This window comes from Durio zibethinus, chromosome 10 (genome assembly GCF_047325235.1).
Source record: "Durio zibethinus cultivar Kanyao isolate XHJ-2024 chromosome 10, ASM4732523v1, whole genome shotgun sequence".
In the NCBI taxonomy this organism is placed as follows: domain Eukaryota; kingdom Viridiplantae; phylum Streptophyta; class Magnoliopsida; order Malvales; family Malvaceae; genus Durio; species Durio zibethinus.
The window spans coordinates 28,937,013-28,953,364 of NC_143171.1; positions in this window are offsets into that span (position 1 = coordinate 28,937,013).

Here is a 16,352-nt window from a genome sequence, read left to right on the forward strand (position 1 = left end):
AGTGAACAAATTTATTTTTAAATCTCGAACTCATTAATTTTATAACATTACTAAATTAGTATTATTTTATTCCGAATAAACTTGTATGAATAGAAACTATTGTTTTATGATAAAATAAAAGATTATAACTATTTGAAATAAATAATTGTTCAAATTTTCATAACTATTTGAACTCATTCAATAAAGAGATTTATTTTTTAAATCATTTATTTATTAATTTTTAGAATTTTAATAAATCATTATTATTTAATACCGAATAAGCTTGTATGAACATAAATAATTAGTTTACACAAAAAAAGTCATAACGAGATGAAATAGATAATTATTCAAATATTCATAATTATTTGAACATGTTAAGGAAAATATTTATTTTTAAAATTTTTAATTATTAATTTTTGGCATATTGATAAATTTATATTATTTTATTTGAAATAAGCATGTATGCACAAAACCAATTGTTTTATGACAAACAAAAATGTCACAATGTTTTGAAATTAATAATTGTTTCGACAGTCATAACTATTTGAACTTATTTGGTAATTCTTTTTTTAATTCTCTTACTAATTAATTTTTTAAATATTAATAAATTAGTATTATTTTGCATCAAATAATTTTATATGAATTGAAAGGATTGCTTTATTACAAAAGAAAAAGTCATAATGATTTGAAACAGATAATTATTCAAATAGTCATAACTGTTTGAACTTCTTGGTATACATATTTATTTTTTAGATCTTTTACTCATTAATTGTTGAAATATTAATAAATTAATATTATTTTAATCTCGATAAGCTTGTATGAATAAAAAAAATTATTTTATAATAGAACAAAAAGTCATAAAAGTTGAAATAAAAAATTGCTCAAATTGTCAACAATTTGAACTTGTTCAAAAAATAGATTTATTTTTTAAATCTTTAACTTATTAATTGTTTTAATATTAATAAATTTGTATTATTTTATTCGAAATAAGCGTGTATGAACCAACAAATCATTTTATGACAAAACAAAAGGTATAGCAATTTCAAATAGATAATTATTCAAGTAGTCATTTTTTTTTAAACTTATTAAGTAAATAGATTCATTTATTAAATCTCTTAATTATTAATTTTTTTAATATTAATAACTTGGTATATTTTCTTTTGAATAAGCTTATATCAATGGAAACAATTATTTTATGATAAAACAAAAAGATCATAACAATTTAAAATAAATAATTATTAAAATAGTCATGATTATTAGATCTAGTTTTGTAAAATATTTATTTTTAAAATTTTGTACTTATTAATTGTCAAAATATTAATAAATTATTATTATTTTAATTCGAATAAGCCTGTATGAATAGAAACTATTATTTTATAATAGAATAAAAAGTCGTAACGATTTGAAATAAATAATTATTGCAATAGTCATACTATTTGAATTAGCTTGATAAACAGATTTATTTTTTAAATCTTTATTAATTTTTGAAATATTAATACATTAGTATTAATTTATTTCGATCAAACTTATAGGAACAAAAATATATTTTCTTATGACAACAAAAGGTCACAATGATTTGAAATAGATAATTGTTTAAATAGTCATAATTATTTGAACTGGTTAAGTAAATAAGTTATTTTTTAAATCTGTTATTAATTTTTAAAATATTAATAAATTTATTTTATTTTATTTCAAATAAGCTAGTATGAATTGAAAATTAATTTATGACAAAACAAAGATTAGTATAACGATTTGAAATATATAACTATTTATATTGCCTTAACTATTTGAACTAGTTTGGCAAACAAATTTATTTTTTAAATCTCCTAGTTATTAATTTTTGGAATATCATTAGATTAGTATTATTTTATTTCGAATAAACTTATATGAATAAAAAGAATTGTTCTATGATACAACAAAAAGTTATAACGATCAAAAGTGCATAATTGTTCAAATAGTTATAACTATTTAAACTACTTCAGGAAATAAATTTATTTTTTAAATCTCTTACTTATTAATTCTTGAAATAATAATAAATTCATATTATTTTATTTCAAATAAACTAGTATGGTTAAAAGCAATTATTACATGACCAAACAAAAGGTAATAACGATTTGAAAAAGATAATTGTTAAAATGACCATAATCATTTGAACTGATTCAGAAAATAGATTCAAGTTTTAAATCACTAACTTACTAATTGTGAAAATATTAATAAATAGCATTATTTTATTTTAAATAAACTCATACGAATTAAAACAATGTTTTATAAGAAAACAAAAGGTTAGAACGAATTTAAATAGATAATTATTCAAATAGTCTAGGGTTAAGGGTTTTTAGGGATTAGGGTTTTAGGGTTTAGGGAATAGGGTTTCGGGTTTCGGGTTTAAGGAATATGGTCAAAATGTTCGGGGTTCGGGGTTCGGGGTTGGGGGTTGGGGGTTGGGGTTGGGTTTGGGGTTTGGGGTTTGGGGTCTCGGGTCTCGGGTCTCGGGTCTGGGGTTTTGGGGTTTGGGGTTTGGGGTTTGGGGTTTGGGGTTTAGGGTTTGGGGTTTAGGGTTTGGGGTTTAGGGTTTAGGGTTTAGGGTTTAGGGTTTAGGGTTTAGGGTTTAGGGTTTAGGGTTTAGGGTTTAGGGTTTAGGGTTTAGGGTTTTGGGTTTTGGGTTTTGGGTTTTGGGTTTTGGGTTTTGGGTTTTGGGTTTTGGGTTTTGGGTTTAGGGTTTAGGGTCTGGGGTCTGGGGTCTGGGGTCTGGGGTCTGGGGTCTGGGGTCTGGGGTCTGGGGTCTGGGGTCTGGGGTCTGGGGTCTGGGGTCTGGGGTCTGGGGTTTTAGGGTTTTAGGGTTTTAGGGTTTTTGGGTTTTGGGTTTTGGGTTTAGGGTTTTGGGTTTAGGGTTTTGGGTTTAGGGTTTAGGGTTTAGGGTTTAGGGTTTAGGGTTTAGGGTTTAGGGTTTAGGGTTTAGGGTTTAGGGTTTAGGGTTTAGGGTTTAGGGTTTAGGGTTTAGGGTTTAGGGTTTAGGGTTTAGGGTTTAGGGTTTAGGGTTTAGGGTTTAGGGTTTAGGGTTTAGGGTTTAGGGTTTAGGGTTTAGGGTTTAGGGTTTAGGGTTTAGGGTTTAGGGTTTAGGGTTTAGGGTTTAGGGTTTAGGGTTTAGGGTTTAGGGTTTAGGGTTTAGGGTTTAGGGTTTAGGGTTTAGGGTTTAGGGTTTAGGGTTTAGGGTTTAGGGTTTAGGGTTTAGGGTTTAGGGTTTAGGGTTTAGGGTTTAGGGTTTAGGGTTTAGGGTTTAGGGTTTAGGGTTTAGGGTTTAGGGTTTAGGGTTTAGGGTTTAGGGTTTAGGGTTTAGGGTTTAGGGTTTAGGGTTTAGGGTTTAGGGTTTAGGGTTTAGGGTTTAGGGTTTAGGGTTTAGGGTTTAGGGTTTAGGGTTTAGGGTTTAGGGTTTAGGGTTTAGGGTTTAGGGTTTAGGGTTTAGGGTTTAGGGTTTAGGGTTTAGGGTTTAGGGTTTAGGGTTTAGGGTTTAGGGTTTAGGGTTTAGGGTTTAGGGTTTAGGGTTTAGGGTTTAGGGTTTAGGGTTTAGGGTTTAGGGTTTAGGGTTTAGGGTTTAGGGTTTAGGGTTTAGGGTTTAGGGTTTAGGGTTTAGGGTTTAGGGTTTAGGGTTTAGGGTTTAGGGTTTAGGGTTTAGGGTTTAGGGTTTAGGGTTTAGGGTTTAGGGTTTAGGGTTTAGGGTTTAGGGTTTAGGGTTTAGGGTTTAGGGTTTAGGGTTTAGGGTTTAGGGTTTAGGGTTTAGGGTTTAGGGTTTAGGGTTTAGGGTTTAGGGTTTAGGGTTTAGGGTTTAGGGTTTAGGGTTTAGGGTTTAGGGTTTAGGGTTTAGGGTTTAGGGTTTAGGGTTTAGGGTTTAGGGTTTAGGGTTTAGGGTTTAGGGTTTAGGGTTTAGGGTTTAGGGTTTAGGGTTTAGGGTTTAGGGTTTAGGGTTTAGGGTTTAGGGTTTAGGGTTTAGGGTTTAGGGTTTAGGGTTTAGGGTTTAGGGTTTAGGGTTTAGGGTTTAGGGTTTAGGGTTTAGGGTTTAGGGTTTAGGGTTTAGGGTTTAGGGTTTAGGGTTTAGGGTTTAGGGTTTAGGGTTTAGGGTTTAGGGTTTAGGGTTTAGGGTTTAGGGTTTAGGGTTTAGGGTTTAGGGTTTAGGGTTTAGGGTTTAGGGTTTAGGGTTTAGGGTTTAGGGTTTAGGGTTTAGGGTTTAGGGTTTAGGGTTTAGGGTTTAGGGTTTAGGGTTTAGGGTTTAGGGTTTAGGGTTTAGGGTTTAGGGTTTAGGGTTTAGGGTTTAGGGTTTAGGGTTTAGGGTTTAGGGTTTAGGGTTTAGGGTTTAGGGTTTAGGGTTTAGGGTTTAGGGTTTAGGGTTTAGGGTTTAGGGTTTAGGGTTTAGGGTTTAGGGTTTAGGGTTTAGGGTTTAGGGTTTAGGGTTTAGGGTTTAGGGTTTAGGGTTTAGGGTTTAGGGTTTAGGGTTTAGGGTTTAGGGTTTAGGGTTTAGGGTTTAGGGTTTAGGGTTTAGGGTTTAGGGTTTAGGGTTTAGGGTTTAGGGTTTAGGGTTTAGGGTTTAGGGTTTAGGGTTTAGGGTTTAGGGTTTAGGGTTTAGGGTTTAGGGTTTAGGGTTTAGGGTTTAGGGTTTAGGGTTTAGGGTTTAGGGTTTAGGGTTTAGGGTTTAGGGTTTAGGGTTTAGGGTTTAGGGTTTAGGGTTTAGGGTTTAGGGTTTAGGGTTTAGGGTTTAGGGTTTAGGGTTTAGGGTTTAGGGTTTAGGGTTTAGGGTTTAGGGTTTAGGGTTTAGGGTTTAGGGTTTAGGGTTTAGGGTTTAGGGTTTAGGGTTTAGGGTTTAGGGTTTAGGGTTTAGGGTTTAGGGTTTAGGGTTTAGGGTTTAGGGTTTAGGGTTTAGGGTTTAGGGTTTAGGGTTTAGGGTTTAGGGTTTAGGGTTTAGGGTTTAGGGTTTAGGGTTTAGGGTTTAGGGTTTAGGGTTTAGGGTTTAGGGTTTAGGGTTTAGGGTTTAGGGTTTAGGGTTTAGGGTTTAGGGTTTAGGGTTTAGGGTTTAGGGTTTAGGGTTTAGGGTTTAGGGTTTAGGGTTTAGGGTTTAGGGTTTAGGGTTTAGGGTTTAGGGTTTAGGGTTTAGGGTTTAGGGTTTAGGGTTTAGGGTTTAGGGTTTAGGGTTTAGGGTTTAGGGTTTAGGGTTTAGGGTTTAGGGTTTAGGGTTTAGGGTTTAGGGTTTAGGGTTTAGGGTTTAGGGTTTAGGGTTTAGGGTTTAGGGTTTAGGGTTTAGGGTTTAGGGTTTAGGGTTTAGGGTTTAGGGTTTAGGGTTTAGGGTTTAGGGTTTAGGGTTTAGGGTTTAGGGTTTAGGGTTTAGGGTTTAGGGTTTAGGGTTTAGGGTTTAGGGTTTAGGGTTTAGGGTTTAGGGTTTAGGGTTTAGGGTTTAGGGTTTAGGGTTTAGGGTTTAGGGTTTAGGGTTTAGGGTTTAGGGTTTAGGGTTTAGGGTTTAGGGTTTAGGGTTTAGGGTTTAGGGTTTAGGGTTTAGGGTTTAGGGTTTAGGGTTTAGGGTTTAGGGTTTAGGGTTTAGGGTTTAGGGTTTAGGGTTTAGGGTTTAGGGTTTAGGGTTTAGGGTTTAGGGTTTAGGGTTTAGGGTTTAGGGTTTAGGGTTTAGGGTTTAGGGTTTAGGGTTTAGGGTTTAGGGTTTAGGGTTTAGGGTTTAGGGTTTAGGGTTTAGGGTTTAGGGTTTAGGGTTTAGGGTTTAGGGTTTAGGGTTTAGGGTTTAGGGTTTAGGGTTTAGGGTTTAGGGTTTAGGGTTTAGGGTTTAGGGTTTAGGGTTTAGGGTTTAGGGTTTAGGGTTTAGGGTTTAGGGTTTAGGGTTTAGGGTTTAGGGTTTAGGGTTTAGGGTTTAGGGTTTAGGGTTTAGGGTTTAGGGTTTAGGGTTTAGGGTTTAGGGTTTAGGGTTTAGGGTTTAGGGTTTAGGGTTTAGGGTTTAGGGTTTAGGGTTTAGGGTTTAGGGTTTAGGGTTTAGGGTTTAGGGTTTAGGGTTTAGGGTTTAGGGTTTAGGGTTTAGGGTTTAGGGTTTAGGGTTTAGGGTTTAGGGTTTAGGGTTTAGGGTTTAGGGTTTAGGGTTTAGGGTTTAGGGTTTAGGGTTTAGGGTTTAGGGTTTAGGGTTTAGGGTTTAGGGTTTAGGGTTTAGGGTTTAGGGTTTAGGGTTTAGGGTTTAGGGTTTAGGGTTTAGGGTTTAGGGTTTAGGGTTTAGGGTTTAGGGTTTAGGGTTTAGGGTTTAGGGTTTAGGGTTTAGGGTTTAGGGTTTAGGGTTTAGGGTTTAGGGTTTAGGGTTTAGGGTTTAGGGTTTAGGGTTTAGGGTTTAGGGTTTAGGGTTTAGGGTTTAGGGTTTAGGGTTTAGGGTTTAGGGTTTAGGGTTTAGGGTTTAGGGTTTAGGGTTTAGGGTTTAGGGTTTAGGGTTTAGGGTTTAGGGTTTAGGGTTTAGGGTTTAGGGTTTAGGGTTTAGGGTTTAGGGTTTAGGGTTTAGGGTTTAGGGTTTAGGGTTTAGGGTTTAGGGTTTAGGGTTTAGGGTTTAGGGTTTAGGGTTTAGGGTTTAGGGTTTAGGGTTTAGGGTTTAGGGTTTAGGGTTTAGGGTTTAGGGTTTAGGGTTTAGGGTTTAGGGTTTAGGGTTTAGGGTTTAGGGTTTAGGGTTTAGGGTTTAGGGTTTAGGGTTTAGGGTTTAGGGTTTAGGGTTTAGGGTTTAGGGTTTAGGGTTTAGGGTTTAGGGTTTAGGGTTTAGGGTTTAGGGTTTAGGGTTTAGGGTTTAGGGTTTAGGGTTTAGGGTTTAGGGTTTAGGGTTTAGGGTTTAGGGTTTAGGGTTTAGGGTTTAGGGTTTAGGGTTTAGGGTTTAGGGTTTAGGGTTTAGGGTTTAGGGTTTAGGGTTTAGGGTTTAGGGTTTAGGGTTTAGGGTTTAGGGTTTAGGGTTTAGGGTTTAGGGTTTAGGGTTTAGGGTTTAGGGTTTAGGGTTTAGGGTTTAGGGTTTAGGGTTTAGGGTTTAGGGTTTAGGGTTTAGGGTTTAGGGTTTAGGGTTTAGGGTTTAGGGTTTAGGGTTTAGGGTTTAGGGTTTAGGGTTTAGGGTTTAGGGTTTAGGGTTTAGGGTTTAGGGTTTAGGGTTTAGGGTTTAGGGTTTAGGGTTTAGGGTTTAGGGTTTAGGGTTTAGGGTTTAGGGTTTAGGGTTTAGGGTTTAGGGTTTAGGGTTTAGGGTTTAGGGTTTAGGGTTTAGGGTTTAGGGTTTAGGGTTTAGGGTTTAGGGTTTAGGGTTTAGGGTTTAGGGTTTAGGGTTTAGGGTTTAGGGTTTAGGGTTTAGGGTTTAGGGTTTAGGGTTTAGGGTTTAGGGTTTAGGGTTTAGGGTTTAGGGTTTAGGGTTTAGGGTTTAGGGTTTAGGGTTTAGGGTTTAGGGTTTAGGGTTTAGGGTTTAGGGTTTAGGGTTTAGGGTTTAGGGTTTAGGGTTTAGGGTTTAGGGTTTAGGGTTTAGGGTTTAGGGTTTAGGGTTTAGGGTTTAGGGTTTAGGGTTTAGGGTTTAGGGTTTAGGGTTTAGGGTTTAGGGTTTAGGGTTTAGGGTTTAGGGTTTAGGGTTTAGGGTTTAGGGTTTAGGGTTTAGGGTTTAGGGTTTAGGGTTTAGGGTTTAGGGTTTAGGGTTTAGGGTTTAGGGTTTAGGGTTTAGGGTTTAGGGTTTAGGGTTTAGGGTTTAGGGTTTAGGGTTTAGGGTTTAGGGTTTAGGGTTTAGGGTTTAGGGTTTAGGGTTTAGGGTTTAGGGTTTAGGGTTTAGGGTTTAGGGTTTAGGGTTTAGGGTTTAGGGTTTAGGGTTTAGGGTTTAGGGTTTAGGGTTTAGGGTTTAGGGTTTAGGGTTTAGGGTTTAGGGTTTAGGGTTTAGGGTTTAGGGTTTAGGGTTTAGGGTTTAGGGTTTAGGGTTTAGGGTTTAGGGTTTAGGGTTTAGGGTTTAGGGTTTAGGGTTTAGGGTTTAGGGTTTAGGGTTTAGGGTTTAGGGTTTAGGGTTTAGGGTTTAGGGTTTAGGGTTTAGGGTTTAGGGTTTAGGGTTTAGGGTTTAGGGTTTAGGGTTTAGGGTTTAGGGTTTAGGGTTTAGGGTTTAGGGTTTAGGGTTTAGGGTTTAGGGTTTAGGGTTTAGGGTTTAGGGTTTAGGGTTTAGGGTTTAGGGTTTAGGGTTTAGGGTTTAGGGTTTAGGGTTTAGGGTTTAGGGTTTAGGGTTTAGGGTTTAGGGTTTAGGGTTTAGGGTTTAGGGTTTAGGGTTTAGGGTTTAGGGTTTAGGGTTTAGGGTTTAGGGTTTAGGGTTTAGGGTTTAGGGTTTAGGGTTTAGGGTTTAGGGTTTAGGGTTTAGGGTTTAGGGTTTAGGGTTTAGGGTTTAGGGTTTAGGGTTTAGGGTTTAGGGTTTAGGGTTTAGGGTTTAGGGTTTAGGGTTTAGGGTTTAGGGTTTAGGGTTTAGGGTTTAGGGTTTAGGGTTTAGGGTTTAGGGTTTAGGGTTTAGGGTTTAGGGTTTAGGGTTTAGGGTTTAGGGTTTAGGGTTTAGGGTTTAGGGTTTAGGGTTTAGGGTTTAGGGTTTAGGGTTTAGGGTTTAGGGTTTAGGGTTTAGGGTTTAGGGTTTAGGGTTTAGGGTTTAGGGTTTAGGGTTTAGGGTTTAGGGTTTAGGGTTTAGGGTTTAGGGTTTAGGGTTTAGGGTTTAGGGTTTAGGGTTTAGGGTTTAGGGTTTAGGGTTTAGGGTTTAGGGTTTAGGGTTTAGGGTTTAGGGTTTAGGGTTTAGGGTTTAGGGTTTAGGGTTTAGGGTTTAGGGTTTAGGGTTTAGGGTTTAGGGTTTAGGGTTTAGGGTTTAGGGTTTAGGGTTTAGGGTTTAGGGTTTAGGGTTTAGGGTTTAGGGTTTAGGGTTTAGGGTTTAGGGTTTAGGGTTTAGGGTTTAGGGTTTAGGGTTTAGGGTTTAGGGTTTAGGGTTTAGGGTTTAGGGTTTAGGGTTTAGGGTTTAGGGTTTAGGGTTTAGGGTTTAGGGTTTAGGGTTTAGGGTTTAGGGTTTAGGGTTTAGGGTTTAGGGTTTAGGGTTTAGGGTTTAGGGTTTAGGGTTTAGGGTTTAGGGTTTAGGGTTTAGGGTTTAGGGTTTAGGGTTTAGGGTTTAGGGTTTAGGGTTTAGGGTTTAGGGTTTAGGGTTTAGGGTTTAGGGTTTAGGGTTTAGGGTTTAGGGTTTAGGGTTTAGGGTTTAGGGTTTAGGGTTTAGGGTTTAGGGTTTAGGGTTTAGGGTTTAGGGTTTAGGGTTTAGGGTTTAGGGTTTAGGGTTTAGGGTTTAGGGTTTAGGGTTTAGGGTTTAGGGTTTAGGGTTTAGGGTTTAGGGTTTAGGGTTTAGGGTTTAGGGTTTAGGGTTTAGGGTTTAGGGTTTAGGGTTTAGGGTTTAGGGTTTAGGGTTTAGGGTTTAGGGTTTAGGGTTTAGGGTTTAGGGTTTAGGGTTTAGGGTTTAGGGTTTAGGGTTTAGGGTTTAGGGTTTAGGGTTTAGGGTTTAGGGTTTAGGGTTTAGGGTTTAGGGTTTAGGGTTTAGGGTTTAGGGTTTAGGGTTTAGGGTTTAGGGTTTAGGGTTTAGGGTTTAGGGTTTAGGGTTTAGGGTTTAGGGTTTAGGGTTTAGGGTTTAGGGTTTAGGGTTTAGGGTTTAGGGTTTAGGGTTTAGGGTTTAGGGTTTAGGGTTTAGGGTTTAGGGTTTAGGGTTTAGGGTTTAGGGTTTAGGGTTTAGGGTTTAGGGTTTAGGGTTTAGGGTTTAGGGTTTAGGGTTTAGGGTTTAGGGTTTAGGGTTTAGGGTTTAGGGTTTAGGGTTTAGGGTTTAGGGTTTAGGGTTTAGGGTTTAGGGTTTAGGGTTTAGGGTTTAGGGTTTAGGGTTTAGGGTTTAGGGTTTAGGGTTTAGGGTTTAGGGTTTAGGGTTTAGGGTTTAGGGTTTAGGGTTTAGGGTTTAGGGTTTAGGGTTTAGGGTTTAGGGTTTAGGGTTTAGGGTTTAGGGTTTAGGGTTTAGGGTTTAGGGTTTAGGGTTTAGGGTTTAGGGTTTAGGGTTTAGGGTTTAGGGTTTAGGGTTTAGGGTTTAGGGTTTAGGGTTTAGGGTTTAGGGTTTAGGGTTTAGGGTTTAGGGTTTAGGGTTTAGGGTTTAGGGTTTAGGGTTTAGGGTTTAGGGTTTAGGGTTTAGGGTTTAGGGTTTAGGGTTTAGGGTTTAGGGTTTAGGGTTTAGGGTTTAGGGTTTAGGGTTTAGGGTTTAGGGTTTAGGGTTTAGGGTTTAGGGTTTAGGGTTTAGGGTTTAGGGTTTAGGGTTTAGGGTTTAGGGTTTAGGGTTTAGGGTTTAGGGTTTAGGGTTTAGGGTTTAGGGTTTAGGGTTTAGGGTTTAGGGTTTAGGGTTTAGGGTTTAGGGTTTAGGGTTTAGGGTTTAGGGTTTAGGGTTTAGGGTTTAGGGTTTAGGGTTTAGGGTTTAGGGTTTAGGGTTTAGGGTTTAGGGTTTAGGGTTTAGGGTTTAGGGTTTAGGGTTTAGGGTTTAGGGTTTAGGGTTTAGGGTTTAGGGTTTAGGGTTTAGGGTTTAGGGTTTAGGGTTTAGGGTTTAGGGTTTAGGGTTTAGGGTTTAGGGTTTAGGGTTTAGGGTTTAGGGTTTAGGGTTTAGGGTTTAGGGTTTAGGGTTTAGGGTTTAGGGTTTAGGGTTTAGGGTTTAGGGTTTAGGGTTTAGGGTTTAGGGTTTAGGGTTTAGGGTTTAGGGTTTAGGGTTTAGGGTTTAGGGTTTAGGGTTTAGGGTTTAGGGTTTAGGGTTTAGGGTTTAGGGTTTAGGGTTTAGGGTTTAGGGTTTAGGGTTTAGGGTTTAGGGTTTAGGGTTTAGGGTTTAGGGTTTAGGGTTTAGGGTTTAGGGTTTAGGGTTTAGGGTTTAGGGTTTAGGGTTTAGGGTTTAGGGTTTAGGGTTTAGGGTTTAGGGTTTAGGGTTTAGGGTTTAGGGTTTAGGGTTTAGGGTTTAGGGTTTAGGGTTTAGGGTTTAGGGTTTAGGGTTTAGGGTTTAGGGTTTAGGGTTTAGGGTTTAGGGTTTAGGGTTTAGGGTTTAGGGTTTAGGGTTTAGGGTTTAGGGTTTAGGGTTTAGGGTTTAGGGTTTAGGGTTTAGGGTTTAGGGTTTAGGGTTTAGGGTTTAGGGTTTAGGGTTTAGGGTTTAGGGTTTAGGGTTTAGGGTTTAGGGTTTAGGGTTTAGGGTTTAGGGTTTAGGGTTTAGGGTTTAGGGTTTAGGGTTTAGGGTTTAGGGTTTAGGGTTTAGGGTTTAGGGTTTAGGGTTTAGGGTTTAGGGTTTAGGGTTTAGGGTTTAGGGTTTAGGGTTTAGGGTTTAGGGTTTAGGGTTTAGGGTTTAGGGTTTAGGGTTTAGGGTTTAGGGTTTAGGGTTTAGGGTTTAGGGTTTAGGGTTTAGGGTTTAGGGTTTAGGGTTTAGGGTTTAGGGTTTAGGGTTTAGGGTTTAGGGTTTAGGGTTTAGGGTTTAGGGTTTAGGGTTTAGGGTTTAGGGTTTAGGGTTTAGGGTTTAGGGTTTAGGGTTTAGGGTTTAGGGTTTAGGGTTTAGGGTTTAGGGTTTAGGGTTTAGGGTTTAGGGTTTAGGGTTTAGGGTTTAGGGTTTAGGGTTTAGGGTTTAGGGTTTAGGGTTTAGGGTTTAGGGTTTAGGGTTTAGGGTTTAGGGTTTAGGGTTTAGGGTTTAGGGTTTAGGGTTTAGGGTTTAGGGTTTAGGGTTTAGGGTTTAGGGTTTAGGGTTTAGGGTTTAGGGTTTAGGGTTTAGGGTTTAGGGTTTAGGGTTTAGGGTTTAGGGTTTAGGGTTTAGGGTTTAGGGTTTAGGGTTTAGGGTTTAGGGTTTAGGGTTTAGGGTTTAGGGTTTAGGGTTTAGGGTTTAGGGTTTAGGGTTTAGGGTTTAGGGTTTAGGGTTTAGGGTTTAGGGTTTAGGGTTTAGGGTTTAGGGTTTAGGGTTTAGGGTTTAGGGTTTAGGGTTTAGGGTTTAGGGTTTAGGGTTTAGGGTTTAGGGTTTAGGGTTTAGGGTTTAGGGTTTAGGGTTTAGGGTTTAGGGTTTAGGGTTTAGGGTTTAGGGTTTAGGGTTTAGGGTTTAGGGTTTAGGGTTTAGGGTTTAGGGTTTAGGGTTTAGGGTTTAGGGTTTAGAGGTTTAGGGTTTAGGGTTTAGGGTTTAGGGTTTAGGGTTTAGGGTTTAGGGTTTAGGGTTTAGGGTTTAGGGTTTAGGGTTTAGGGTTTAGGGTTTAGGGTTTAGGGTTTAGGGTTTAGGGTTTAGGGTTTAGGGTTTAGGGTTTAGGGTTTAGGGTTTAGGGTTTAGGGTTTAGGGTTTAGGGTTTAGGGTTTAGGGTTTAGGGTTTAGGGTTTAGGGTTTAGGGTTTAGGGTTTAGGGTTTAGGGTTTAGGGTTTAGGGTTTAGGGTTTAGGGTTTAGGGTTTAGGGTTTAGGGTTTAGGGTTTAGGGTTTAGGGTTTAGGGTTTAGGGTTTAGGGTTTAGGGTTTAGGGTTTAGGGTTTAGGGTTTAGGGTTTAGGGTTTAGGGTTTAGGGTTTAGGGTTTAGGGTTTAGGGTTTAGGGTTTAGGGTTTAGGGTTTAGGGTTTAGGGTTTAGGGTTTAGGGTTTAGGGTTTAGGGTTTAGGGTTTAGGGTTTAGGGTTTAGGGTTTAGGGTTTAGGGTTTAGGGTTTAGGGTTTAGGGTTTAGGGTTTAGGGTTTAGGGTTTAGGGTTTAGGGTTTAGGGTTTAGGGTTTAGGGTTTAGGGTTTAGGGTTTAGGGTTTAGGGTTTAGGGTTTAGGGTTTAGGGTTTAGGGTTTAGGGTTTAGGGTTTAGGGTTTAGGGTTTAGGGTTTAGGGTTTAGGGTTTAGGGTTTAGGGTTTAGGGTTTAGGGTTTAGGGTTTAGGGTTTAGGGTTTAGGGTTTAGGGTTTAGGGTTTAGGGTTTAGGGTTTAGGGTTTAGGGTTTAGGGTTTAGGGTTTAGGGTTTAGGGTTTAGGGTTTAGGGTTTAGGGTTTAGGGTTTAGGGTTTAGGGTTTAGGGTTTAGGGTTTAGGGTTTAGGGTTTAGGGTTTAGGGTTTAGGGTTTAGGGTTTAGGGTTTAGGGTTTAGGGTTTAGGGTTTAGGGTTTAGGGTTTAGGGTTTAGGGTTTAGGGTTTAGGGTTTAGGGTTTAGGGTTTAGGGTTTAGGGTTTAGGGTTTAGGGTTTAGGGTTTAGGGTTTAGGGTTTAGGGTTTAGGGTTTAGGGTTTAGGGTTTAGGGTTTAGGGTTTAGGGTTTAGGGTTTAGGGTTTAGGGTTTAGGGTTTAGGGTTTAGGGTTTAGGGTTTAGGGTTTAGGGTTTAGGGTTTAGGGTTTAGGGTTTAGGGTTTAGGGTTTAGGGTTTAGGGTTTAGGGTTTAGGGTTTAGGGTTTAGGGTTTAGGGTTTAGGGTTTAGGGTTTAGGGTTTAGGGTTTAGGGTTTAGGGTTTAGGGTTTAGGGTTTAGGGTTTAGGGTTTAGGGTTTAGGGTTTAGGGTTTAGGGTTTAGGGTTTAGGGTTTAGGGTTTAGGGTTTAGGGTTTAGGGTTTAGGGTTTAGGGTTTAGGGTTTAGGGTTTAGGGTTTAGGGTTTAGGGTTTAGGGTTTAGGGTTTAGGGTTTAGGGTTTAGGGTTTAGGGTTTAGGGTTTAGGGTTTAGGGTTTAGGGTTTAGGGTTTAGGGTTTAGGGTTTAGGGTTTAGGGTTTAGGGTTTAGGGTTTAGGGTTTAGGGTTTAGGGTTTAGGGTTTAGGGTTTAGGGTTTAGGGTTTAGGGTTTAGGGTTTAGGGTTTAGGGTTTAGGGTTTAGGGTTTAGGGTTTAGGGTTTAGGGTTTAGGGTTTAGGGTTTAGGGTTTAGGGTTTAGGGTTTAGGGTTTAGGGTTTAGGGTTTAGGGTTTAGGGTTTAGGGTTTAGGGTTTAGGGTTTAGGGTTTAGGGTTTAGGGTTTAGGGTTTAGGGTTTAGGGTTTAGGGTTTAGGGTTTAGGGTTTAGGGTTTAGGGTTTAGGGTTTAGGGTTTAGGGTTTAGGGTTTAGGGTTTAGGGTTTAGGGTTTAGGGTTTAGGGTTTAGGGTTTAGGGTTTAGGGTTTAGGGTTTAGGGTTTAGGGTTTAGGGTTTAGGGTTTAGGGTTTAGGGTTTAGGGTTTAGGGTTTAGGGTTTAGGGTTTAGGGTTTAGGGTTTAGGGTTTAGGGTTTAGGGTTTAGGGTTTAGGGTTTAGGGTTTAGGGTTTAGGGTTTAGGGTTTAGGGTTTAGGGTTTAGGGTTTAGGGTTTAGGGTTTAGGGTTTAGGGTTTAGGGTTTAGGGTTTAGGGTTTAGGGTTTAGGGTTTAGGGTTTAGGGTTTAGGGTTTAGGGTTTAGGGTTTAGGGTTTAGGGTTTAGGGTTTAGGGTTTAGGGTTTAGGGTTTAGGGTTTAGGGTTTAGGGTTTAGGGTTTAGGGTTTAGGGTTTAGGGTTTAGGGTTTAGGGTTTAGGGTTTAGGGTTTAGGGTTTAGGGTTTAGGGTTTAGGGTTTAGGGTTTAGGGTTTAGGGTTTAGGGTTTAGGGTTTAGGGTTTAGGGTTTAGGGTTTAGGGTTTAGGGTTTAGGGTTTAGGGTTTAGGGTTTAGGGTTTAGGGTTTAGGGTTTAGGGTTTAGGGTTTAGGGTTTAGGGTTTAGGGTTTAGGGTTTAGGGTTTAGGGTTTAGGGTTTAGGGTTTAGGGTTTAGGGTTTAGGGTTTAGGGTTTAGGGTTTAGGGTTTAGGGTTTAGGGTTTAGGGTTTAGGGTTTAGGGTTTAGGGTTTAGGGTTTAGGGTTTAGGGTTTAGGGTTTAGGGTTTAGGGTTTAGGGTTTAGGGTTTAGGGTTTAGGGTTTAGGGTTTAGGGTTTAGGGTTTAGGGTTTAGGGTTTAGGGTTTAGGGTTTAGGGTTTAGGGTTTAGGGTTTAGGGTTTAGGGTTTAGGGTTTAGGGTTTAGGGTTTAGGGTTTAGGGTTTAGGGTTTAGGGTTTAGGGTTTAGGGTTTAGGGTTTAGGGTTTAGGGTTTAGGGTTTAGGGTTTAGGGTTTAGGGTTTAGGGTTTAGGGTTTAGGGTTTAGGGTTTAGGGTTTAGGGTTTAGGGTTTAGGGTTTAGGGTTTAGGGTTTAGGGTTTAGGGTTTAGGGTTTAGGGTTTAGGGTTTAGGGTTTAGGGTTTAGGGTTTAGGGTTTAGGGTTTAGGGTTTAGGGTTTAGGGTTTAGGGTTTAGGGTTTAGGGTTTAGGGTTTAGGGTTTAGGGTTTAGGGTTTAGGGTTTAGGGTTTAGGGTTTAGGGTTTAGGGTTTAGGGTTTAGGGTTTAGGGTTTAGGGTTTAGGGTTTAGGGTTTAGGGTTTAGGGTTTAGGGTTTAGGGTTTAGGGTTTAGGGTTTAGGGTTTAGGGTTTAGGGTTTAGGGTTTAGGGTTTAGGGTTTAGGGTTTAGGGTTTAGGGTTTAGGGTTTAGGGTTTAGGGTTTAGGGTTTAGGGTTTAGGGTTTAGGGTTTAGGGTTTAGGGTTTAGGGTTTAGGGTTTAGGGTTTAGGGTTTAGGGTTTAGGGTTTAGGGTTTAGGGTTTAGGGTTTAGGGTTTAGGGTTTAGGGTTTAGGGTTTAGGGTTTAGGGTTTAGGGTTTAGGGTTTAGGGTTTAGGGTTTAGGGTTTAGGGTTTAGGGTTTAGGGTTTAGGGTTTAGGGTTTAGGGTTTAGGGTTTAGGGTTTAGGGTTTAGGGTTTAGGGTTTAGGGTTTAGGGTTTAGGGTTTAGGGTTTAGGGTTTAGGGTTTAGGGTTTAGGGTTTAGGGTTTAGGGTTTAGGGTTTAGGGTTTAGGGTTTAGGGTTTAGGGTTTAGGGTTTAGGGTTTAGGGTTTAGGGTTTAGGGTTTAGGGTTTAGGGTTTAGGGTTTAGGGTTTAGGGTTTAGGGTTTAGGGTTTAGGGTTTAGGGTTTAGGGTTTAGGGTTTAGGGTTTAGGGTTTAGGGTTTAGGGTTTAGGGTTTAGGGTTTAGGGTTTAGGGTTTAGGGTTTAGGGTTTAGGGTTTAGGGTTTAGGGTTTAGGGTTTAGGGTTTAGGGTTTAGGGTTTAGGGTTTAGGGTTTAGGGTTTAGGGTTTAGGGTTTAGGGTTTAGGGTTTAGGGTTTAGGGTTTAGGGTTTAGGGTTTAGGGTTTAGGGTTTAGGGTTTAGGGTTTAGGGTTTAGGGTTTAGGGTTTAGGGTTTAGGGTTTAGGGTTTAGGGTTTAGGGTTTAGGGTTTAGGGTTTAGGGTTTAGGGTTTAGGGTTTAGGGTTTAGGGTTTAGGGTTTAGGGTTTAGGGTTTAGGGTTTAGGGTTTAGGGTTTAGGGTTTAGGGTTTAGGGTTTAGGGTTTAGGGTTTAGGGTTTAGGGTTTAGGGTTTAGG